The sequence below is a fragment of the Euprymna scolopes genome, chromosome 4 (genome assembly GCF_053919585.1).
Source record: "Euprymna scolopes isolate OS-2025 chromosome 4, ASM5391958v1, whole genome shotgun sequence".
Classification (NCBI taxonomy): domain Eukaryota; kingdom Metazoa; phylum Mollusca; class Cephalopoda; order Sepiida; family Sepiolidae; genus Euprymna; species Euprymna scolopes.
Window position 1 is genome coordinate 104447456 of NC_136485.1, and position 27873 is coordinate 104475328.

Here is a 27873-nt window from a genome sequence, read left to right on the forward strand (position 1 = left end):
TTTAATGAAACTGGTCATTTACTAAAAACAATGAAAAAGTAAGTGAATCAGTTATTAATATTTTTCAAAGGAATATGCAAGTAAGCATTATGTATTCGTTTACATAGATATGACTGAGTTTATTAAGAAGTTCGTTTAAATAGGTTTTAAGTAAAAATATAGGTTTGAAAATCCTCAAATATATATATATATATAATATTTTCTAAGTTCTAAATATCAAGTTTGCGCATCTTGTCATTTATTAACGTAGCTATTACTATACCGTTTCGTATTGCAACTCATATGTATGTAAAATAATAATATTGCCGCATATGTAGTCACGTACCCAACAGATGTTTATTTTAAAAACTTAGAAAAAACCTCTTCTGGACAACTTACATGGTTCATGCAACATGCACACCCTGCTGTTCCTTCTTGCTTCAAAGATTATGCTCTGAAAGTCAATAAAAAGGCATTCATTAAGCTTAGATTTCTTCAACATTTTCAGCATATATGTAACAAAATATTTTCATTATAGAATTTCTATTTATAAGAGGGGTATTTTTAATCCATTAGGATTCGTGTAAACTGAGTACGCTTCAAGTAAATGATTAACATATGTATATATATATATATATATATATATATATGTATATACATATATGTGTGTGTGTGTGTGCGTGTGCGTGTATTGTATACTAGCAGGGAAACCCGACATTGTCCGGGATTGAATAAGGATTAAAGAATGTTCAACACTTATTACATCTATTTTCATCGAAATCGATGAAATCATACAGTTTTCAATTAAATCGATTGCTTTAGTCGAAGCCCATCGATATGCAATAGAAGGAAATTGCATACACCCCCTCGCAATGCCATAGTTCACAATACATTGTAGTCTACAGTTTAGTGTAGCAAATCCACTGTTGATTTATATAAAATATTTTTGTATAGTTGTTTAAATTAAAGATTAAAATGCTAAAGTCAAGTATTATGGTTCACTTGTGCCGTAAACAGAAATATTTATTTTGAACGCACTCTTTCTTATCAAAGAACTTAATGTTGTTTTTTACACCGGGACCCTTTGGGTTCTGTTTTGATAAAACTTCTAAAATTGATTTGTCATGTTAGGCTGTGTACAATTGTTAACATTCGTCTCAATCTGACTGTTCTTTCTATAATAGGATTGATTCGATTATCGATTGTCGATACTTATCGGAGACATTCCGATGCATATGTTTTTATAAAAACACTGCTCGACACATAAAGTATATTTGTGGGATTTATTTTATTTATTTTTTTTATATTCGGCAAAACTATTTAGGAGTCCATACTAAACGAACTCATGAACAACGACACACACCGACACAAAGTGCCTTTTATATATAAGTAGATATAAGATAGGCAGACTTAGAAAGAGAGAGAGACAAAATAGGCACTTATGCGTATAGTTCAGAAATGTCTTCTAATCAAAGAAGTTTATTTTAGGAAATCGATTTTACTTAGTGATCTATTTATTTCGTTTGTCTATTCTTATTTTATATATTTTAATTTAATTGTTACTGCTTTTTTCTTACTAATTATGATAACCTTTCATTACTGCTAATATTACCTCTACGATTTTTACGACTTTTTTCTAGAATATATTATATATCTCTATAATAACGCCCCTGTTTATACTACTGCTAGTTGGAGTACATACATTTCATCGAGTTGCGAATAATAATGCTTTTTATCGGTGGCTGGATCCCGCCTCGACACGCCTGCTCAATTCCAGTCAATGCGGCGCGGATTTTTTAAAATCTCTAATTTGTTTTCCGCTACAATTACTGCAACTCACCCCACGGCACCAATCAAATCATTTCCTTCTTCAACGCTCGGATTGCATCTTGTCTAAAAAGTTCCTTTCACACCCACATATGCTTCCAATACGCTCTTTCCGCCCACGATGTCCTTTTTTCACTCCGCTTTTCTTTCCTAAATTCTTAGTCCGATACGACGCCACCTCGCGCACCGGTTTAGCTATTTGCATACATGTCATGTCGTTGCTGCTACCTACGCATCACCGATTCTGTTCTATTATTCTAATATATATAACATGCAACAACTTATATATATATATATATACGAGGGACGTGCAATAAGTAATGCCCCTGACCCATTTCCAGTTGTCTGATCTAGCTGAAATTTTGCATGTGCAATGATTTATATGTCTACGGGTTATGCGGCCAATTAAAGCTGTGAACTAATTTTGGTTTCTATTTTATAGGTGTTTGAACTGAGTGATCCAGTTATATTTGAAAGGACGCACACCACAGAAGACTTTTGATGAAATGAAAGAAATTTATGGTGATAAAGCCCCATCATATGACCTTGTAAAACGCTAGCATCGTGAATTCAAACATGGCCGGAAGTCTGTGAGAATAGCTCCCAGACCTGGTCGCCCCACTTCTGCCATTGATGAGGCATCTGTCCGCCAAGTTCAGGCTGTCATTTTGGAAGATCGGCGCATTACTATTCGCCAAATAACCCAAGATTTCAAGATTAGTACTGGGTCTGTGGAAACTATCATTCATAACCATTTGCATATGCATAAGGTGTCTGTTAAATGGATTCCAAGGTTGCTCACATCATTCCATAAGCGAGAACGCGTCGAGTGCTCGAGGATGAATTTGGAGATGAGCCAAGGAGCTGAGTCAAATTTTGCAAAAGACTGATTACATAGGATGAAACTTGGGTCAATCATTATGATCCAGAGACCAAAGCCCAGTCAATGCAGTGGAAGCACTGTGACTCACCACCTCCAAAGGAGAGAAGGGTGCAGCCCTCCGCTGGCAAAGTCATGCTCACAGTCTTCTGGGACCAGGACGGAGTAGTGATGACAGATTTCCTGGAAAAGGATACCACAATTACAGGAGCCTATTATACTTCACTTTTGAGGAAATTAAGTGAAGCTATCAAAATCAGGAGACGGGGCAAGATCAGCAAAGGTACTCTCCTCCTGCAGGAAAACGCTCCGGTCCACAACTCGCATGTCGCCAGATCAGAAGTACGGGAGTGTGGTTATGAAATCCTCCCCATCCTCCCTACCTTCCTGATCTTGCACCCTCTGGCTTTGACCTCTTCCCAGCCATCTACTTGTTTTTGAAAGGAAAGCGTTTCCCAGATGATGCAGCTTTGCTTTCTGAAGTCACATCGTGGTTGGAAGACCAACCTGGGGTGTTCTATAAAAACGGTCTCCAGAGCTGCATCAAACGATGGGAGAAATGCACAACTCTGGGTGGTTTCTATGTAGAGAAAGACTAATAACTGTACAAAATTTCATTGCTCTACTGCTATGGGAAGTGAATCAGGGGCATTACTTATTGCACACCCTTTATATATATACATATATATAAATATAATTAATGAAATCAAAGGGATGTAGTGTTTACCTGATACACGCAATGGTAAACTTCAAACTAATATAAATACCTGTATTTATATATAGAGAATTTAATCCCAACCGAATTTAAAAAAGTCAATACGTTATAGAGAGTAGAACTTATTATAAGAGAAAGAAACATTAGAACTCTAAGTTGAACTTTACAATCAAAATTTATTGTTCGACTAAATACTCCAAAAACAACTTTCAAAATCCTCATTCCGCGGAGTTTCAAAGAATGATATTCTTATTATTCTTCTCATCAGAGGAAAAAAAGAAATCAGCAAATTATATTTGTAGCAAAGCTAGAATTTACTAGTTGAGGCATTAAGTTAAACTGCAATTTATGTAGTTGTAAATTACCAAATAAAGAAAGAAGTCAAAAAATGTTGGATATGTACACACACACACCCATATATACATATATATATATATGTATATATATATATATATATGCGTGTGTGTATATATATATATATATATATATATATATATATATATATATATATATATATATATATATATATAAAACCGCGCATAATATTTCAGCTTGCATGAAAATCCTCTGAAGTTGACCCGAAATGCAAAATAGTTCTTTAGAGAGAATGGAGTCCAAAATAATTCCAGCGTGACGATGCATATAATCCGATTGGAAAGCCTTCACAACAGCTGAAATAATGAAAATTCTATTTTTTCGGACAGTGCAGTAGCCCAAAGAGGAGTCTGTCCCCATTCAAATGGGACCGAAGAATAAAAAGCGAAAAAAACGAGTATGAGAACCCTCATCATCGGATCCATTAGAAAAAGTGATTTCAGATTAAATTTGAAAGAAATAAAGATCAGGATAAGCGGGGAAAAATCATTCCGCGAAAGTTCGTATTACTCTGACTGGAAATTGTTTAGCAGAACGGAACAGATCTATCTATAAAGTGTTAAATTTGGGTGTCATTATTAAAAAAAAGTTGGGGGAGTGAAAATTATAAAGTTTTAAGTGCTGTAGCTTATTAAGTCGAAAAGTCATAATGATGATAAAGATGAAATAATAATAATAGTAATAATAATACTAATACTACTACTACTACTAATAATAATAATAATAATAGAAGAAGATGAAGAAGAAGAAGATGAAGAAGAATACTAATAATAAATGCAAAGTAATTCAAATAATAGTATAGTCAGGTGGAATAATAATAATAATAATAATAATAATAATAATAATAATAATAATTTAGTAATTATAGTAGCAAATTTAGTAATAATAATAATAATAATAATAAAAATTAGTAATAATGATAAAATACCGTAATAAAGATGGCGATAATAACAATATTTATAAAGCTACTACTGGTAAAAAATATTAATTTAACTAAACATAAAAGCAGCAACAGTGATAGTGACACGAATGATGATGTCAATCATATACCGATATTGATAACAGGTATATATATATATATATATATATATATATATATATATATATATATATATATATATATATATATATATATATATATACGCAAACATACATAGTCAGCTGGAAAGCAGGGACACAGCAGTTCTAAGAAGCTTTTTTCATGGAATCTAGATTCAGATTTATGCACAGATAAAGAGTTGGGGATATTATTGATAGTGGTTTCAAATAGACGAGTTTTTATCGTGAAATTTTTGCAAGTGTGGCATAGATTGTATCTCAGACGATCATTTGCCATGAAAATAACGATGGAGCAGGGACAGGCTCACAATGTTTCTTCTGTGAAAAATGGTTGCAGGAAAAGAACAGAGCATTCCCTACTAGGCTACAAAGTCTATTTTTATCTTTGTCTTTTTATAGGACGTACTTGGCTCTTATACGGTTGGGAATTGCATCGACAATGAAATATCTATTGAAGCGGTAGAATAGTCCAACCTTTTCCCCAGTGACCTTGGTAATGATTTTGTGTGCGTGTTCTATTTAATGTCAGGCGTAAAAGTCAGGCCTAGAAGCTTGTTTAAACATGAAGCTTCCTTAGGACGAGAGCGATTTATTTCAATTGATACCAGACGGAGATAAGAGCGTTGATGATGAAAAGACAGATACTCGGATTTAGATACATTAAATTTAACCGGACACCCTTTTCCCAATTGCACTATATGCTCAAGATAATAAGATAGAGAATCTAAATGTTCTAGGTCATTTACTGCTTTTTATGTGTTGCCATAGATTATAGTGACGTCAGCAAAAATGTTTACAAATGATCTTAGATTGCGTTTTGGGAGATCATTGATGTAGATCAGGAAAGGAGTTGGGTCTAGGGTTGACCCCTGAGGGACTCCAGCATCAATATTGCGAACTTTTGATTTATGCCAATCAATCAACTACCCTTATATTCCTATCAGAGAAATATGATTTAATAATTGATAAGACATGTCCAGCAATACCGTAGCTGGAAATCCTGTTGAGTACACCTTTATACCATAACATGTCAAAAACCTTTAATATGCCAAGGTCAACTGCCCTAAAAATGAAGCCTCCGTTGTAAGATGAGCTTATTCTATTAGATATAAAATTACTAGCACATCTGCTGTGTATCTAACGGAATGGAAACCATATTGCATGTCACTGAGGAACTGAATTTTGCTGAGATGATTGACTACTTTTCTGTACAGATGGTAGCAGCATACCCATGACGCACAGAAAACCGATTGGTCTGTACGGAGAGGGAGATAACCGATCACCTGAATTTTTAATAGGGAGCATACTGATAAGTTTTTCCAAGGATTTTCGAATAATTTCTTCTTTGGTCCAGAATATGAAAGTTAAGTCTAATATAATTTTTTTAATAGTATATCAGATATATTTTCGACTAGAGAATTCAATATATACAGCCGGCGAATTTTAATTTTTGCAGTAACAAAGAATAATTATTTCACTGAAACTATACATAAATATCTACAATATATTATCTTGAAATTCTTTCAAGTTTATTAGTTTCTTAAAATTGGTTTTGTCTCAAGATTATCTTTGGAAAATCTGGTCATTTTTATGTCAGTACATTTTTCAAATGTCAAGACAATTCATTCAAAGGTATACCTGGGAATAAATCAATCGGCATTTTACGCACTGGATATTAGTTCAACATCGCCTAAAATCCGTGATCTAATGGGAATAAATGTGTCAACCTTAATATGCTGCGGCCGAACCTAACAGACAACATATACATTTGATTTTCAGGCGTATATGCTTAAAACAAATGACTATTCAAATACCTGGAATATATTGGCTTACTATCTGTTGATTGTGATAAAATAGTAAGTGATAAAAATATATATCTCAGGTTCTTAAATTTATAAAAGCGTGCTTAGTTTTCTATAAGTGCAAAATGTCAGTCAAGATAATGTTTTCTTACATAGCATAGTTATCTCCCTTTTCCAAGCCGGTGTTATGTCCCCTAAAATAGAATTATTCAACCATCGTACACATTGGACAAATAATATTTTTGATGTCTGTCAGCTTTTCTTAAAGGTTTGGCCGTTGTTCGATAGGTCAAACTTATGTTTTACTTAACGCTATCATGGATAAGCACAATGGCATTTTCGTTTGCAACGCCAAGTTTTAAAATAATATTCAATTATTTGTTATGCGTAGAATGCTCTGCTATGCATGAATTTAGATATAACACGTTTATATTTTTTGTCATGGCTAACTTTGAAATAGATTGAAATAGCTTACCAAATGGAAATGATGCAAGATTTATTTGATGTGCCCTACAAAATCGACTTTAAATGTTTACCCTTTCTTCCCGTCAACTACACGTGATGATCTCATTTTGGCCGGCAGTCCACTCAATAGCAAATGTTATCTGTCTCAAGACCTGTATCAGAAAGAACTCTACGCCAGGATTCAGAATAACAGTTTCATCGACAATATCCATTGAATCAGAGTTTGACCTTTTTTTTTAATCGACATCATTGGACCTCGGTTTAAGGAGCCCTTTTATACTAGGTCTTATCAAAGGTTTTGAATATACATCAAAGGATTTCTCCCTAGCGTCCGCTGCATTATCTCATACACAGTATGTGCTTTCATTCATGACGGAAAATTAGGAGTAAATTACGAGAAAATAGCAAGTGATGAAAATATTAAGCTCGCCTTCTAAAACACGTTTCTTCGTTTAAGTGTTTGACTAATGTTTGTAAAATATTTTATTTTAAAATATAAAACATTAGCAGGCCATCTGGCGTTGCCCGATCTTAAAATACGTATAAATATTATATTTTAATTCATACGCATTTTTTATTTATTAATATAGATCCAATACTCTATCGATTATTATATAATATAAGTGCGGCATAATCACGTTGACACACCGGTTCCCGCTAGATCACCGAAGTTAAGCAACGTTAAACCTGGTCAGTACTAAGTGGGTGACCATTTGGGACTTCCATGTGCTGTATGTGCTTTCTGCTTATCTCGGCATTTGTTTCCAGTTGTCCTGAACTTGTCCTTGCCACTGGACTCAAAGAGTGTTGATTCAGGAGAGGTGTGGTTGGAAATTGCTCAATCTCTGCCACACAATTACGTGCACAACTGCCCTTACAGGGAGTATACTTTGTCTTTCGGGAAAGTACGGAAGCAGCATAATGCAAAAATGTTTAAATTTAGTCTGTGCAGAATACCATTTGGAGCAATGTTATATTTCACTTACCCTGACAAGATCAAGCTTTTATTTTCAATTTCAACTTAGGAGGAGCGTGCAATAAGTAATGCCCCTTACCCACTTCCCATAGCCGTAGAGCAACGAAACTTGTCACAGTTATTAGTCTTTTTCTACATAGGAATCACCCAGAGTTATGCATTTCTCCTATCACTGCTCGACATTCAACAGGCTCCATTTCACACCTGATTCAGTTCAAACACCTATAAAACAGAAACCAAAATTTGTTCAGATGTGTAATTTGCCACATACCCCGTAGAGATATAAAACATTGTACATGCAAAATTTCAGCTAAATCAGACACCTGGAAGTGGGTCATGGGCATTTCTTTATTGTACGCGTCTAGTATGAACAGCAATTTCTAAATTGCTAAAACTCAAATCTAAACTGTGCTACATGTCCAAATATCTTATCTATCAACGTTCACATTTGTAGACGACATATTAAGAAAGTAGGTTGGTAGAGACTGTTCGCATACATACCAACACAGTAACTTGTGGAAAAGTGTTGAATTGTTTTCATCCGGAAAAGGGCTGCTAAGGGGTCAACATTGAAAAATTGGTACGTAGAGATCATCAGATTGTTTTCTCTCCTTGTCAACACTTTCACAAATGCGCGTGCGTGAATGATTCACATGACAGATTCCTTATATTATCAACTGTCTAACGACTGCAGGAACGCGATAGCGAAACATGATGACTTTCTTATGTTAAGAATAAGTAGGTTTGAAAACACTTTTACAAAATGACGTGTAAAATAGCTCAATGATCTCAAATCGGGTAAGTGTTTTAATTACAAGAGGTGAACTGTTCAGAATAACATGATACTTGCATGGGCATATCTCAGTTCCTTTCTGGTTTTGATTTCATTTTTAAAGTAATTAAACGTTACGTTGAATACCTACGAAATGTTTGTTTATACTAAATAAGAAGTATGCATTAATTAAAATATAATATTTGTGTATTTTACCCCAGAAACCTGCTAGTGTATACATATTTCCATTTGCTAGAACGTTTTTATTTCTACACAATTATGCAGAGTGAAGAAACTATGCATCATTAGAATTCAGCGTAATAGTGAAATGGAAGCAATTTTCGAATAAACAATAATAAAAATTAGTAAGTTATTAGCGCCTGTTTTTTGTAAGGAGTGCGCAAAATAGTTAACCCTCATATAGTCACTCGCATATTTGCGACTTAGTATAATCAAAGGTTCGTTTTAATAATTTTAAATAGAAAAATTGGGCTTTTTATTATCAATATCAGAGCGAGATAAAACTCAACTTTATATGTACATATACATAATTATCTTCCATTAAAATTGGTGATCAAAATTATGGATAAAAATAAATATAAATTGAGGTAGGGATAATTCTTTTAAATATCAAAATGATAAAGTAATGTCAATATTTATAAGAAAAGAATTGGATATTTTAGAAACAATCTTACTTCGTTTTTTATCATATTAGAATCTTTGTTTTATTAACGCCATGTAGATTTCCTGCTCTCTGGATCTGCAAAGAATCTGCAAATAATCTCATTAGTTGGACGAGCTTCGTTGCTGAGCGTAAGGTTACCATCTTTATTTGGAAGAGAGCGCGTTGCCGTTAATAAATAGGATTCTGTTTGGTTAGAGTGTATTTCAGTCAGTGTGTATGGATGAATAGCTGGATTTGTTCATCGATGGATTAACCAGGATTTGGGGGTTTAGAATTGAGAATGATTTGGCGCAGGCATTTATTCACGCTGTATTCAACAAGAAATCAGCTCACTAAAATAGACTGCTGATATCCGCGTCCGGCTAAGCATCGTAGTACAACGTTAGTTTCGTATTGATCTTGTAGCTGTTCAGCGAGAAATCTCTGCTATTGACTCGGCATAGAATGTCAGCATTAGATTCCTATTGATCTTTATAGATACTATTTAGCACGTGATTCAACTTGATTAATTGTAATTATTATATTACCTTAGTATCATATTGTATAATTACTAAAAGTTATATATATATATATATATATATATATATATATATATATCACTCGAACAAGTTGCCAGAACTCAATGACAGACAGCCAATATAATTAAAACTGTAGAATTCTCTGAAAAACGAGAGGAAAACACCACGAAATGTGTCTTCCTGCACTCTGTCGTGATGTGGAAAATAATAAAAATAATGAATTTAATCGGAATTCTGTTGCAAATGATTTCTATTATCATAGTAAAACTGTGAATTTGTTAGTTTTTTTTTAGCTTATAACTTATAAAACTACAAAACTACAAAACAAATAAACAAATAAATAAATAATATATATATACAAAAAAAATTTAAGAAAAAGGAACAAAAAAAATATGTTAAACCCCCTCCTTACATTTGCTCCGAGGCTCCATACAGCCAGACTATTTCCGCTCCATCATCTAGCAAGCTTTGAATCGATCTGTCACATCTACCATTTGAAAAGGTTTTTTTTTCCGAAATTAATAATGGATAGTGTCGCAGACATAACAAGTAAGACATTTGTATTTAATACAACTGAATAAATATATGTATATATAGACATATATGTATGTACTTATTGATTTGTAAATCGCCACTTTTCTTTGTCTTCTTCTAACAACGACTATATCTCATCTACTACATACCTATCCCACACAATGCTTCAAGCAAATTACATATCAATTCTATATATATAAATATATATATACATACATATACATATATATATATGTGTGTGTGTGTGTGTGTGTGTATTATTTGTTTTTTGTTTTTGCGATACGTTTTGAATGAATTCTATTATTTACGAAAGTGTCTTTTTACCTAAATGCGAGTTGGGAATAATTTTCCCTTTAACAAATCTGGCACACCCACATGGGGAGCGGCACATATATTATCTCCAAAAATCGAAATACGTGTCAGTGGATGATTATATTTTGGAGATAATATATATGTATATATATGTATATATATATGTATATATATATATATATATATATATATATATATATATATATATATATATATATATATATATAGTACAATGAAATAATCAATACAGTACTGGCTCTATCATAATAAATACGAAAGTTGCAGGAATTAAAATATATTTAAGCGTATTTTACGAGCGGATCACGTCTGAGTCAGAACAATATATTTGGGTTCAGTATAATAATCAATAGTAAATTGACTATATAATAATAAACACAAAATCTGCATGAATTGAGGCATCACATTCTGATATGCTAATTTGTTTACAAATGAAATGAGTGAAACTCCTCTTGTTATAAAAAACGGACTTTTATTTTTTGTTTACATGAATAAGCAATTATTTATCTAGGCTGAGAGAACATTCGAGTATAAGTGTCAATGAGACTGTCAAATAGATAATTGACAACACGGATAGAGCATCGGCGACGATGGTTGAAAAGAGCTGGATTTTATAACTGCAAAACAGGTCGACACATATTTTCTACCAATGAACTTTAAGACATCTACGGAAATCGACTCGTGGCATTGCATTCCACATGTACTCATGGATGTTCTACTCGTTTATATAAAGAAAGGAAACTTATTTAGTAAGCTTGGCGAGTTTTAAATTTTTGAGGTCGATGCACTTTTCTTTTCTTGCTTATTAAAAGTAAAATTTCTTTGTCTTCTTGATATATTTGCGAGTATATATGATTTAACCAAACTGGATTGTTCACGATTGCTACTGTTTACTAACGAACATATATGGGACAGATTGCAATTCAACCTACTGCTTGCATATGTATATATAAGTTTTGTCTTTATTCTTTCTTTATTCTTACTGATATTATCTGTGTATAATTATCACACAATGTACTATTGATCCATTTCATTTACTACAAGTTTCATCTGCATATCATCAGAGTGCCCACAACAACAAACAACCGATTTTCTCTATTTGGCCTAAATATGAAACAGTCATCTATATTATAAAATGAATAACTAGAGATCGTGTCCGACTGTTAAAATGTAACGTTATCGTTGATGAAGCTTACCGACTACGTTTTTTTTTTGTTTATAAGATGGTCACCACTTATCAAGGCCCGTCAGCCATTCAGGGATAAGGGTTATTGCATGTACAGTACATTAGTGTGGAGATTTAATAAAAGTGTCTACTTAAGGGGGCGGTTCATCAGGAATTTGTTTACGTTGGACGTGAAGACATGCAGGTTGTCGTCAGGCGGGGAGCAGGCAGACGGAACAGAGTTCAACAGGCATGCAGTTCTAAGAAAAAAGCTTTGTTCATGGAATCTACGTTTTGATTTAGGCACAGATAAAGAGTGGGGAAAATTTTTTACTGTAGTTTCAGCCAGACGGGTGTTTTTCGTAAAAGATTGGCGAGGAGGGGGGCAGAGATTAGATCACCTACCATGGAAATAACGATAAAACAAAGAAAAGCTCGCAACATCTTTTCTGTAGAAAAGAGGTTGCAGGGAAGAGAAAAGGGCATCCCCTACTAAGCCACGAAGTATATTTGTACTCTGTCAAGGCAGGATAGGCTGTTTTTAGCAGCTCCTGCCCAGATATGGCAGCAGTATTCCATCCTTGGACGTACTTGGCTTTCATGTAGATAGAGAATTGCATCAGTAGTGAGATATCTTCTGGAGCGGTAGAAGGATCCCACCATCTTTCCAGCTACCTTGGCAACAGACTTGATGCACGTGTTCCATTTCAGATCAGGAGTAAAGGTCAAGCCCAGAAGCTTGTAAAAACATGGGGCTTCTCCTAGACGAGAAACATCCATTTCAATTGATGCCAGATGGGGATCAGAGCGTTGATGATGTAAGGATAGGAGTTTGGTTTTAGATGCATTAAAGATAACCAGCCACGTCTTCCCCCACTGAACCACGCGCTCGAGATCAGAGGAGAGAGAATCAGAAAGAACTTGGTTATTTACAGCCTTTGATGTGTTGCCGTAGATGGTCGTGTCATCAGCATATATGTCAACGAATTATTTAAGTATGTGTTTAGGGAGATCATTGATGTAGATCAGGAAGAGAGTTGGGCCCAAGAGACCCTTGAGGGATTCCAGCATTAATACTGCAAGCCTCTGATTTTTGTCCATCGACCACTACTCTTATGAGCCTATCAGAGAGAAATAATTTAATGATAGATAAAACATTTCCAGTTATACCGTAACTGGAAATCTTGTGAAGTAGGCCTATATGTCATACCTTGTCGAAGGCCTTTGATATGTCAAGAGCAATTGCCCTAGAAATAAAGCCTCATTCAAGAGATTTACTAATCCTGTGGGATATAACCGTCAGCACATCTGCGGTAGATCTTGCAGAACGGAAACACAATTGTGTGTCACTAAGAAGGTTATTTCTGCTGAGGTGGTTGACTATTTCTCTATTTAATATGGATTCCAGCAACTTACTCATGACACACAGGAGACTTATTGGTCTGTACTGAGAGAGAGAGAGATGACTTATCACCTGAATTTTTAAATACAGGGCATACTGATGAGGTTTTCCAGAGTGTTGGAACGCAAATTTCCTTAAGGCAACGCTTAAACAGTTTCGTAAGTATGGGAGCAAGTTCTGGTTGAAGCTTTTTTAACAGTATAATTGGGAATCCGTCAGGGCCAGTTGCTTTACTGGAATCAAAGTTCTTGATTAGCTTGGCGACCTCATGCACAGATATTTGTATGTTACCTAGCGTGTTCTGTGTTATAGGAGGAGATATGGGGAGTTGATGGCTTTCGTCGCATAGGGTAGAATTATCTGCAAAGTTCTTGGCAAATAGTTTGGCCTTGTATGATGCTGACGAGATGTCTGATGCGAACGAGGTCCATTGATAATGGTTGGAATAAAACGCACACTTCTGTTCAGGATCCTATTTTTTATTTGCCAAAACTGGTGGAAACCAACCGCTGATCAGCTTATTTGGATTTAACGGACTGAGCGTATAGCTCTCTTGCATTTTTATTACTTTTTTACAGTGGTCGATGGCGTTCCTGAAAGCAGCTTTGTCTCAGTGCATTTATTACTTGGTAGCTATGGAAAAAGTTATATCTGTGCTCGATGGCAGCAGCACATTATGAGGAGAACCGTGGCTGGCTGTTAGGTTTTTGTTGGAATTTTTTAGATGGTATCAATCGGTCTATGCCAACAGTTAACCATTCGGTCAGGTCTGATACTATAGAGGACACATCCTTTTTAAACATGAAATGCAGAGGTTCATCAGATATGAATGTACGGAAGCTATCCCAGTCATCCATAGAGTATCGGTATACAGTACGGTGAAGGGGTACGCCTGGGTACTTATTACATTTTATTTTTATCTTAACTGATACAACGGAGTCGTCAGAGGATCCTAGAGGAGAAAGAACGGAACATGAACACAGCTCAGGGGAAGTGGAGACAAAAAGGTCTAGAAGGCTTGCATACTGACTTGTATTATCGGGCACACGTGTGAGCTCGCGAACAATCCGAGTGAGGTCATAAGCAATGTCAAAATCATGACAGAACCTCCCCTAATCGTCTGTCTTATTTGCGTGGGTCAGCCATTCAACGTTATGGACGTTGAAGTCACCACAGGTTTGAATGTTAGCCGAGGGATATGCGAACAGGATGTCGTCTATTTTCTCAGATATACTCTTAAAGATAGGAACTCCGCTGTTGTGGGGCCGATAGAGGTCAAATATAAATGCAGTGGTGTAAGCAAGTGCAACCCGGAAGCACATATATGGTAAATTAGGATCTTCTCTAGAGGAATCACTGCCACACGGAGAGCCATCTTTATTTAGGCACATATTCCATGCCTATGGTGGTCTTGGGGGTCAGATTTAGAAGTTAAGTTAGAGTATCCGTTACTTATGAACTCATCTAGGGAAATGGTCGGCCATATTCCAGTTTCGCTTAGAAAGTATATGTCCGGTTTCGTCTCCTGTAATTGGGTTTCAACCTCTGGAAGGTTGGAACGTAAACCCTTCATGTTGGAGAAGGACACATGGTAGTAGGGGTCTACGTTGGAAGATGGGGTTCTAGGTTTATTCGAGTTTTTTTTCTGTAGATATTTTCATGTTGAGGTTTGGGGATTTGTGAAACAAGTCGGCATACTTGGTTAGAGCAAGATAGAGAGGGGAAAGTAAGAGAGAAAAGGACAGGAATTTTTTATGTAGAACATGATAAGGTAAAGCCGTAACAATTACCCAGTAGTATGGCAGTGAGAGGCCCCACCAGAGACTAATGCATGGCCCAGAATCCATTCACCAAATGGCAATACAGCAGCCCCAGAACTTTGCACCTGCTGATAGGACAGCCTCCTTAGTGGTTAATCCAAGGTTCGGGTCCCTGACTATCAGGCGGATAACGTCAACCCAGACGAAACGTTTACCTCCAGCACGTTTACTAGTGACATGGCCACAAGGATAGACATAGAGACAGAAAAAAGTTCCGACATCTCAGACTACTGTTCACCAAGTACTACCGACCTGGAAAGCAGCTTTTTCTTCACCCTTTGTCAGAAAAATCACTCATTTGAATGAGGACTGAAGGACAAAATAGGAGAAGCGAGAGTTACTGAAGCTGCCGATAACACATCCACTGCATTATCTATTCTCCATTTAAAAAAACGGAATAGGTACGAGGGACTTATTAATATCTACTTTAAGTCCGGTGTTCAATTATCAATTCAGGGCACTGTTTGAAGACAATCTCCCCTCCCATATTAATGTGGGGATATGTTGGCGTTATTTATTTCGGGTTTGAATCATTCGAGCTTCACCTTATAATTAAAATCCAATAATGAACTTTTATCAATTTGTGAAATTAGCTTAATTTTGTAATTTACATTTGAGTTTAGATAATAGATTAAGATTTGGACGGTTTTCGTTTTCATGGGTGAATTTTTTTCTTGTAATTTTACATATAACAATACAATATTGGTTAATAGCATATTTACATGCAATGAGAGGAATCTATCAAAGCCAGCAATTATAAAGGCTTGATAAAAGGTAAATAGCGATCATTTAATGTTCATTAATATCTAAATATAATTTCAAAGGTAATTACTGCAAAGATATATGTTACTTAAAGACTATAAATGACATCTTGTAACAAAGCGCGGACGGTTATATGTAAATGTATGCGAAGTGACACCACCTAGAGGTTAAATTAACACTTTAAATATTAGATGTGGTTACCGTTTGGGATTATGAAAGACGTAAAGAACGTTCAAAATCACGTGAGAGGCGTGGAAAACGTTCGAGATAACGTGGTTGACGTCACAGGCGTAAGAATGAGGAAATTAATGTGGTTATTACAAAAAAAGCATGATAAAGGTGTTTTTATTCTTTGTCTAAATTGCGACTTTAAATGACAGCGTGTTGTTTTCCGGACCTTTTTTTAGCTTCTGTGTGATAATCTATAACATATGAGCTTCAAAAATAAAACCAAGTCAAAATCTATGCACTTATGCAATGTGGCAGAATAGATATGAATAAGTGTTTAATTTGCCACAAAGTTAATCGATGGCCGGCGTATATTAACAAGTCATTACAAGAAAACCAACAAAAATCAACATCATCAATCACCTACAAAATGGACGTTGCCTTGGCGGCTTTCCAAAGACACTCAGCGTCGCATTTATATATGCTGCCTACACTTAATCCATAAAATGTATCCATGTTAACAGCGACAAAGGAAAAAGGCGCGAATATCGAAATTATTTATTATTAAATATCTATAAGAATAAAATGCCATTCTGGATTCTGTTTTGCTACATATCATAGGTACTTCCTTTTGGCAAGCTGATGCTATTTTATTTTGTTATTTGCAGACGGTCATTCTCATCTATATAGATGTTGTTTCACGACATTTTGACCAACTATTCCCACGGCCTGCCTCAGGTAATTAGCTGCGATGGAATAGGAATGCTGAATCTCTTAACTGTATCCTATATAATTACTGCCTTCCATAGTTGTTGTTATCTCATCACGTTTTTGCCAACTAATCCCCTGGCTGTCGCGGTTAACCGCTTGACGAAGGCCAGAAGGATAGTTTGTAAAAACATCATAAAACAGAAACTATTATGATGAGGATAAGAGTCCGCAAATAAAAAAATAATAATATACAAATTACCCATCTCAATGAATTCCAATAATTAAATAATATACCATTCGGCACGGACCCGACAATGGAAGATCAGCTAATAAAAAAAGAAAAACTATAAAACAAAAATATTCAACCTTGATAGTTTCTCAGGGTTCGTGGCGCAGTGGATATAGACGTTTAATCTATACGGTTCCAGATTAGCATTGTCTGAAAATAACGGTTTCAATCCTAGCCAAAGCCAGCCAGAGGATTAAAAGGCTAAAACGTGATCAGACGACAACAACTATGGAAGGCAGTAATCATTAAATATACAGTTAAGGGAATTCCTATCCCGTCGCTGTTCACCACCTGTCGAAGGGCAGAGGAATAGTTGGCCGAAACGTTGTGAAACAACAACTAAAAAGATGAGGATAACAATCGCCAAAAACATAAATAAAATGTCAAACTTATGTTTTACATACAGCTATCATCGCTAAGCAGAATGGCATTTTCCTTTGCAACGCATATTTTTTTTACATTTTTTATTATTTGTTATTCTCAAGGCTGAAATAGGATATTTGTTGCTCTGCAATGCAGAAATAATAGGTTCACACTTTTGTCATGCTTAACTTTGAAATAGATTGAAATAACTACCAAATGGAAATAGTGCAAGTTTTATTTGATGTACCCTACGAAACTTGACTTAAGTAGTTTACCCTTTTCTTCCTGTCCACTACACGTGGTGGTCTCATTTTAGCCGGCAATTCATACAATAATCATTATTATCTTTCTGATGACCTATTATTAACTTCAGTAACAGAAAGAGTTCTGCGCCAGAAGATATTTCATCTAACATTTCTATTGCTTTTTTAATCGACATCTTTGGATCTCAGAATAAGGAGCCATTCATACCAGACCTTCTCAAAGCTTTTGAATATATATATATATATATATATATATATATATATATATATATATATATATATATATATATTGTGTAACTATGTTATCTGGTTTTTCATTGATTTGAAGTAATTTCTCTGTAATTCTTTTTACTTCAGTAAGCTTCAAGAGATCAAGCGGCTCCCTCCTCGAGCTAACACTTGGTTCTGTTATGATTTTAAGAATAGATGATGTTCCCTTTATGGCTGCTATTTGTATCTCGCTAGGACTTAGTCTTCCAGGGATTGTTTTTAAGCTTAATTCCCTAACTTCCGCTGCATTATCTCACACATAGTATGCGATTACATTGTTGACGGATAAAATATCCATAGTTTAACAGGCTTTTCGAAATTTATACTGTTGATCAAATTGATGAATCTAAGACACAAAATCAATATACACTATTACTATTACTACTACTACAATATCAACAACAACAACAACAACAACAAATATTACTACAAATATTATAACTACAACTCTGAGGTGTGTAATCTCTACGCAGCAACTGTCTAGACACCACCGGGCATTTTTTAACAGAAGAATTCCAAACATAATATTTCACTCATCTTCAGAATATGCATTTTTATATTATACTAGCAGAGAGAATCGGATAAAACCCAAATAAAATTTTCGCATGGGTTACAAAACCTTATATATGCAGTTTCATGTCTGTAGACCAAAAAACAAAAATATATACGTATACATAAATATATATAGAAAAAGTTTTTTTATTATAACGTTTTTATGCAAATATAACGCAATTATGAATATTAAGAATATCTCTATTAATATAATTGCACGTAATAGTTAACTTAAGGTGATCATTCCATAAGAATCCCGGAAAAAATAATAGGGAATTAATTAAAATGAATGTTTAAAGGATGTGCAAATTAGCCAATTCTTTTGCTAGTGAATGCAATTCCACGGCCCATATATAACAGAGTTGTGTTCTCTTGCCTTTTTACTTTCTTCGTCTTCGGACTAAGATAAAAGTGTAGTATCTCTTCTGATGCTTCTCTTAAGTCATTTTTCTCCTTGGTCTATGGAGGGGAAGACAATTATTATTTTTGGTTCATACCATTGTGCCCTTTTACCCCTTCTTTTGGGCAACTGCCCCCCCCCCACATTAAAAACGACTTTGTGTCACATTTTGCTTTCTTGGGCAAGAAAATAAATACAAATAAATAGAAAAAAAAATTCTTGCTTTTTTTCTGTCGTTCTTGGTCTTCGGGCCAAGATCAAAGTGTAGTATTTGTTCTTATGCTACTCTTACGTTAATTTGTCCTTGGTTAATGGAGGTGAAATCCTCTAAACTGAGACAATTAGCATTTTTAGTCCCTGCTAGAGTGCCCCTGTTTTCTGGGAGGAGCTGATTTTCCCCATATTAAAAACGACCTTGTGTCACATTTCGCTTTCGTGGGGAAGCAATTGAATATCAATTGATAGAAAATATGTTATATATATATATATATATATATATATATATATATATATATGTGTGTGTGTGTGTGTGTTTGTGCGTGTGTGTGTGTGTGTGTTACGTTCGATTCGTAGGAAAATGATATTTAATTTTCGATTTTTGAGCTATTATTCAGAAAAATAGGTAATTTTACACGATTAGGAAAGATTTTTTTTCATGTTTGAGTAAACCGTCAAGGATGCCATTAATCTTGAAATATGTTTCTATATAATTAGAAAAAGAAATTACAACACTCATATATATATATTTATATATATATATATATATATATATATATATATATATATATATATATCAACCACATTTTTTGTCGAGATTACTATTTTAAAAAAGGAAAAGAAATGTTTTTATATGTAATAAATTCTAACTATTTTTATTACAAAAAATATAAATCATTTAAGAAACAAAATATGTTAATGCAAAACTAACTTTCTTCTGTATTTGAAAATAAAACTAATGACCAATTGGTGCTAGGGTCATGACATTATAGCCGCATTTTCGTATTGCGAAAGTCTAGCTCTTTATGTCACAAATGTCACGCTCATACATGACTTCCATAGCTAATAAAACATACTGACACAACGGGTTACGGGTAGTCTAGTAATATATTATATGTCCTTTTAAGTATTTATACAACAGTGGTGAACACGTGAGTAGAATTGGCTGGTTAGTTATGCAAAGATATTTATGATAATAACGCTAAATAGTTCTCCTGTTTTATTCCGGAAAGAAAGCTTTATGAATACCGACGTAAAATTCTGTTAGTTTAATTGACATATATTTTCATTTTTTACTACAGAAGTGAACGATTAATATCTCACCCTAAAGAAAAAAAAATCTGTACAGCTTTATTTAAAACTTTTATTGAAAATATCCAGTTTACTTGACTATGATATAGAGATGATATATATTTTATGTAGCCGCCTTTAGTCTAAATAACCGCTCTGATACGGCTCCGGAACTGGGAGTATGCCTTTTTCCGCAATCGCCAGCGGAAGTTCCTCGAACACTCAGCGTCTGGCGGCGATATAGCACGCTTCGCTGTTCTGGGAGGTTATGTTCATGATGTTCTCGACATATGGATAAACGAAATAATCCAGCGGGTTCAAGTCGGGGAAGAGAGGCGCCAGTGAAAGAAGGCTACAAAAATTACTCTTTGGACTTGTGGGCTGGCGTTGTTTCCTGCTGCCACACTGAAGGTTTGCACCAGAGCATCGCAACACTCTTCAACACATCCAGGAACACGTTGGTGTTGACTTTTAATCCGACTTCAAGGATGTGAGGTGGCATGGTGTTGCACTCATATGAAACCACATAGAAGATCATAAACGTGGCCGGAAACTTTGTTGAGTTGTGCCCTCAGGAGTTGAACCGTCTGGATTTGCATTTTTAGTGTGCTGGCAATGGTCCTTCTATCATTATTTTCTTCGGTAGAGAGCATGAGTAATGCAGCGGCGCATCTCCGATCTCGCTCGTCGAACATTTTGACACTTTCAGACAAGATAGAAGACTCCTATCGCTCTTGGGATTTGTACACAACTCACAAACCAGTAGATGATGGGCAACAAAAAATAAAGAAAAAGAAAACCAGTTTTCACCAAACGGAAATGGAATCATGTCTTTTCTAGGAAGACATTTTATCAGTCCACCCTGTATCTATGTGTGTGTGTCTATGAGTGTGTTGGTTGCTATTAACGCTTGACCTTTGAATACCACATCGTTATCAAGAGTTGATGGAAAATTATCTACACAGCATTAAGAGAAGCATGACAGGATGACTCAGAACATGGTTGGCAAGTGTTCCTATTTTTTATGTAACGGTTTTTTCTTCGTTATTTCCGATGCTTTTTTATGTTGGCAGAAGATTATCGAAGACGAATGATTTATGGTCACTTACGAACTCGTTCCGATTAATATATGGAGGAAATATCTTCATCCACACAAACACCGCTAGATAATTGAATACGCCATACATAAAAAATATAACTTTAAAAAAACTATACAAAATTAATAGTATAAATAATTAAATTCTTTCAAAACTAGTGAAAGTACCCGTCAGTATTGGGTTCCAAAATTGATGTTGTTGTAGAAAGCATATATTATTGAAATTATACAATATTCTGAGAAAAACGAACGTAATAATTTACCTCAAATAAATCTAGATGTATAAAGGCTAACTTTTTAGCCAACAATTTCAACAATTTTGTAGATCTGCATATGTATTCGTATTTGTGTTGCATTTCTTAAGGAATGTTTGAAAAAAAAACACAAAAAACATTACTGCGCATATGCATTTGGCCGAGAATAATATTCGATTAAACTTAAACTTATTTCGAGATTATTATAACGTCATATTTCAAAAATCTGAAATGAATAATATTTATAGAGCAAACACTGAAGATCTCATCATGGTCGATAATTATCTAAGATTTTGCGATTAAAATGTTATAACATTGGTGTGTGTATGGGTATCAATCTTCTAGTAGGTTGCAATGTAATTTGCAGTCTACAAACTCGAGATTTGACATAAGGAGTATTGCGATTTGAGAAAGCTTTTTAATCGGTTTTCAACCTGAAATTATGTTCTCAGGGAGTCAGAGTTCTCGATTTGACCTTTGAAAACTTAACCAAACTCCCCCGCCAATTTTTTGCCTAAACACTTGAAATCTTAGGTGTAAGTTATATGGACATGGGTCAAACTTTTTCATTTGATTTGAGCCCAAAACAATAAGAGTTAAGGGTGCAAAATTGGTGTCAAAGTTAAAAAAAAATTGACTTCTGCGGTTTCTACCAAATTTCTGAGCCAATTTTGGTATAAACTTTTAAAGTTTTACATAAGGCGTATTTAGACATTGGACACGCGACACGCTTTTTAATCGGTTTTTGCCGAGAATTTGGCTGACAAGGGGTCAAAGTTAAAAAGATTTGTTGCAGTCTCTCGCAAACTATTAAGCCAATTTTGAGTCTAAACATTTGAAATCTTATATAAAGGGTATCCAGACATGCAGCAAGCTTTTAAATCAGTTTTGAGGCTAAAATTCGGCTTCCAAGTGTTAAAGTTGAAAGAGTTTACCTTTGCAAACTCTACTAAACTTCTCCGCCTATGAATTTTATAAAGAGTTCCGCTCGAAATTTCGTCTAAATTCCCGAGTTCGACAGAAACATTCCCGAGTTTGACAAGATACGGAGGTTATATCGACTGAAACGTTGTGAAAATTACACTCAAGATGAGAACAGTAGTCCGATGAATCTAAATAATACAAATTAAATGATTTTTCTAATATAACTGATTCCCACATGTTAGGAATATTTTAGTATTTTTTTTGTTATTATGAAGATACAATAGCTTAAGGAAACATACTCAGCTTTATCATCAGAATAATCGTATGTATTGTGGTCTAGCAGTAAATAGTCCCAAAATAGTTCCGATCTATTTACCTTTCTATGAGGACAAAGACGGACACAATGTTGGTTTTTAATATGAATAAAATAGAGTTCCCAAAAGAGAAAGTTTTGGTTCGGTAAAAATAGCAATGATCTCAGTCTAGTATGGATTTATTTTGTATCGACCACGAAGACTAGTATCGAAACAGATACTAGCCGTTGCATTTATATTTTTCGATATTATTCGTCCGAAGGGTAGAACTTCGAAACGATACCGATCTCGTGAAAATCCGTCGCCTCTGTCGAAAGTTTTAGGCATACATACATACATACATTTAAACAGACAGGTGAGATTTATATTGTAGATTATTTTCTGGCATGAATACAAAACTTACATTCCTATTTCATTAAATCTAGTAATTGAAACCTTTCTTGTTTGTATGCTACACATAACTGCATTAGAGAAAATAAAGAATTGGTTTCTTGCTTTATTTTCAGCAATTTATTTTTCCTGAACACGATCGAATTTATATATTTTTAATTTTATTTCATATATATTAAATAGAAAATTGTGAGAAAAACATATCTACTTATTACTTTTTTTCTTAAGATGCGATTTAACATTGTTGCCTAATAAAGTGCCAGTCTTACTAGTAAGCGGAAGCATAAGTGTTATTTTCCTTCCATATATACATGAAATTATTTCACTATCAACAAATCGAGGAAGAACGTTGTTAAATGAATGTACAAAAAATATATATAAATTACAAAAATGAGGAGACGACGTTTAATGTTTGTCAGACATTTAATCGAGCCTCGCTTCGATCATATGTTGCCATATCGTCTAAGTTTGTAAATGAGTTGCATATAATTTTTTTACAAGTTAATTTGTCAAAATAGTTCATGGTAACAAAGTAAGCAAGTCGTTCTTGTCTGCGATCAAAAATATTTGAATAATATTCATTATATTTACTGTAATGTCACCATCAATCAAACTAAAAGGCTACGCACAGATAAGGATCAAGGAATCTGAGATGTATATTAGCAAAATCATAAATCATAGTAAGAAAGGTAAGGTAATCGACCATAGTCAAATTCAACCTGAAGTTTCTTTCTTGATTAACTCGGACAGTATGATGTAGAGGAAGGAACTGCAACATCCCTGAATATGTTTACACTTATATTTCATCCTTGTTATGATGTGCGTTTACTATCTAGTGCCCTGGCCCATTAACAAACTTCTTTTTATTCACTATTCTCCTCTCCTAAAGTTTTCTCAGTTTCTTTATCTATCTCAATCTCTCTTTCTATCTTTCTATTTCTTTTTCTCCATATATATATATATATATATATATATATATATATATATATATATATATATATATGTATATATATAAATTTAGTAATTAAGTAAACAAACTGAATGTTTACTCAAGTAAAACATGGGAAACAATAATTTTTGTTTTAATTTAGTTAATTTTACAGTAAAATAATTTTTAACAGTTTGAAATATATATATATATATATATTTCTGTAGAAATATATTTTTCTTATTATAGATCAATCCTTATATAAGAAGCTCAATATGATTACAGAGCAATATATAGAATAAATGACAAAAATATAAAATGGAATATACATTTTTGTCATTTATTATATATATACACACACATACACACACACACACACATACATATATATATATATATATATATATATATATATATATATATATATATATATAACGTATCACTATATTTCATGGTACAAACTAATAAAAAAAACTGTTAGGCCAAATTCATTTACATATCGTTCTCATAGGCAACGCCACATGTTTACCCTTAGTCTACATATAATATATATATATATATATATATATATATATATATATATATATACAGACCCTCACACACGCACACACAAACAGACACACAAACACACACACACATATATATATATAGTAAATAAAAATAAATAAAGCTTACATATAACTTTAATCTATCATTAGATCAATAAAGAATGGTAAGAGGAACTTTATTATATCATGTCATTTCGGAGCTTAGTGTTTCTCATCAGACGCGTAGGGCAAAAATTATACAAAAGGTAAAATATAGATCTAAAAAAACTTGCTTTAAAACAATTAGATTGAATGAACTACATATTAAGACACATTAAAGTAATGCAGGACTATTGGAATATTACCATTTAGAAAGACAAAAGGTAAGCATACGGGTAGAAGAGAAGAGGAGAATAAAATCGGAGGTGTAGTATATAGGTAAGTGAAAGTATATAGGTAAGTGAAAGTATATAGGTAAGTGAAAGTATATAGGTAAGTGAAAGTATATAGGTAAGTGAAAGTATATTGGTAAGTTAAAGTAAAAAGAAAGTGGGGGTCATTATGCAATAATGGGCGGTCACTTTGTTTCACTGTTCTTCTTTAACTACCTTTATTATTTCTTAGTGATATCTAATTTCTTTTCATTATCACTTACCTATAGCCTTCCCTTCCGATGTTATGCACCTATTCTTTTCTGTCTATTCACGTATGCTTAACTGGTGTGTGTGTGTGTGAGAGTGTGTGTGTGTGTGTGTGCATGTATGTGTGTACGCGCAATAATCATACTTTCGGAATTTCTACTGAACTACATTCTCCATGTAATAAACTTAAGTGTCAAGGAATAGCACATTCAGTATTTGATTTAGAATCTGTTGGCATCGATACGATCCTGCATAGCAAGCCAAGCTGATCAAAGAGATTAAGTCGACAATTTCGATTGATACAACTGACTTCAAAGCAGTATCTCATCCGGCCTTTCTCTCAGCAGCGTTGCCTTTCTCCCGGCGACCGGGGAATAAATAAAGCCAAATGACACACAATGTAGAAATGGGGCTTTCTAATGAAACACAAGGTTCCAAAAATATCCGTCTTAAATCAAACTGAGAAATTACTACTTTCTACATGTGTATTTCAATTAAATTTACCCATAGCATGTAACATTTCCCAACGAATCATATATATTGACGTTTATTGTTGAAGCTAATTTATCCACCCTGTGCTTCATAAGTTGTTTGTTTTGTCGTGCTATTACAAGGTGCCTGAGAAGGACATCAGGAAAGTGAAATTTTAACAGATATGGCTGACTACATATTGAGAAAAAAGGAAGCCATCTACACTCATAGCCATGTAGTAACCTTATAGACATAGAAGAACAATAAAAACTAAGACGACTGAACATAACCTCGCATATGCTGGGCAAGGATCACCTACTAAGCAAACTTCAGATAAAACTTGATAAAATCTGGGAACCATTAATTTGAAATACTAGATAGTCACAATTTTATATATATATATATATATATATATATATATATATATATATATATATTTGTCATTTATTCTATATATTGGTCTGTAATCACATTGAGCTTCTTATATAAGGATATCTTTTCCATCCTGGGAACCATTAATTTGAAATACTAAATAGTCACAATTATATATATATATATATATATATATATATATATATATATATATATATATATATATATTCAAGAAGTCTGGATATCTTTTCCATTCGCAGAGCGGTCTTTGTAATTTCAGCTGGCATATTGTATAAAACGGCGCCCAAGTTTTGTTCAGCAGTATTCTTCTTAAGCAATTTCTATGTGTGCATCCGATTATCATCAGGAGCGATTGTTGTAGTTATCGTTTTCTTTTCTTTTCCTTTGCGGCTTGGTGTATTTAAATATATAATTGATTATGAAGATGGATGCAATAAGGTTATAGACGAATTTACCTGCTTGTTGGTTATTTAAATATATTTATATTTGAGAAAGAAATAAAGTTAATTTGAAAAAAAAATGATTTTTTTCACTAATATAGGTTCTTCTTTTTCTTTTGTATTAAGCGTCCATTTATCGGATTGGTATAATCAGTTAGAATGCTTTTTTTGATGGTTTTATTCCATATTTTGCTATTCTTTTACTTCTTAATATTTTATTTATATTATTTTATTCCCTAGTTTTATTCCCTAGTTTTATTCCCTATTCTGATTCTTTATTTTCCCCTAACTATCCCTTATATTCCTTTCTCTTATTAAACGTTTTCTACACAACATTCGTCCTACTCAGTACTCTTTCCTTTGAATTTTTTCTAATGCTTTCACCCCCCTCTCCGTTCATTGTATTCCCCTCTTTATATTTCCATTTCTAATCTAAAATGTATTTACAATCGGTGTCATCTATTTTCCCTATACTTTTATATAATGCTATATTTCTTTTCTTCTGATGAGAAGCAGTTGCTTTGAAATGCCATTGGCTTAATTTATTTCCCTCTCATTTCTCTTTCACTTAATGCAATCGTCCTCAACTGTATTGGCATGATAATGTAATAAAGTTTTATATAACATTAATCCTTATATATTTAGCTATACAAAAATCTTTCACAAATATAAACAAGACAGTTCAAAGATTCAACACCCGCCATATTTTCAAACTGGAGAAAAAACTTACAAAATAAATCTCAAACAGGAAATAGGAAATCATAGGTCGCCCGAATCTTATACAAAATCTTACCACTAAAGGATCCTCAAACATCGAAATTGAACCCTCAGTTTTGGACTAACATTCGCAACTGACATTCAGTCGAATATTACCACAAACACAATTATAAATAATTACAAACTTGAAGACAAAAATTAAAAAAAAAAGGTTTATACGGATGTTATTTCAGTCGCAGCTACTCAGCACTATTAAACTGTATTACCAAAGAGATTCGTGATGCCGTGACACACCTAGCGAATAATAAGAACATAATTAAATCACCAGCTGATAAACTTTAGTGGTATAGTAATATTGGAAAAAGACACATATTTGAATACATTTTCTACACTGTTGGCAGACAGAGAC

At 33.8% G+C, this 27873-nt stretch overlaps 1 protein-coding gene across 1 annotated transcript in view; it reads right to left on the bottom strand.

The window, feature by feature from the left end:
* LOC145269208 (cholecystokinin receptor type A-like) overlaps positions 1–27873 on the bottom strand; it is a 580153-nt gene that overhangs the window by 424468 nt on the left and 127812 nt on the right. Inside the window, exon 2 of the mRNA XM_080124828.1 lies at positions 379–433. The gene's annotated coding sequence lies outside the window, so the exon portion shown is untranslated. The remainder of the gene's footprint in view (positions 1–378; positions 434–27873) is intronic.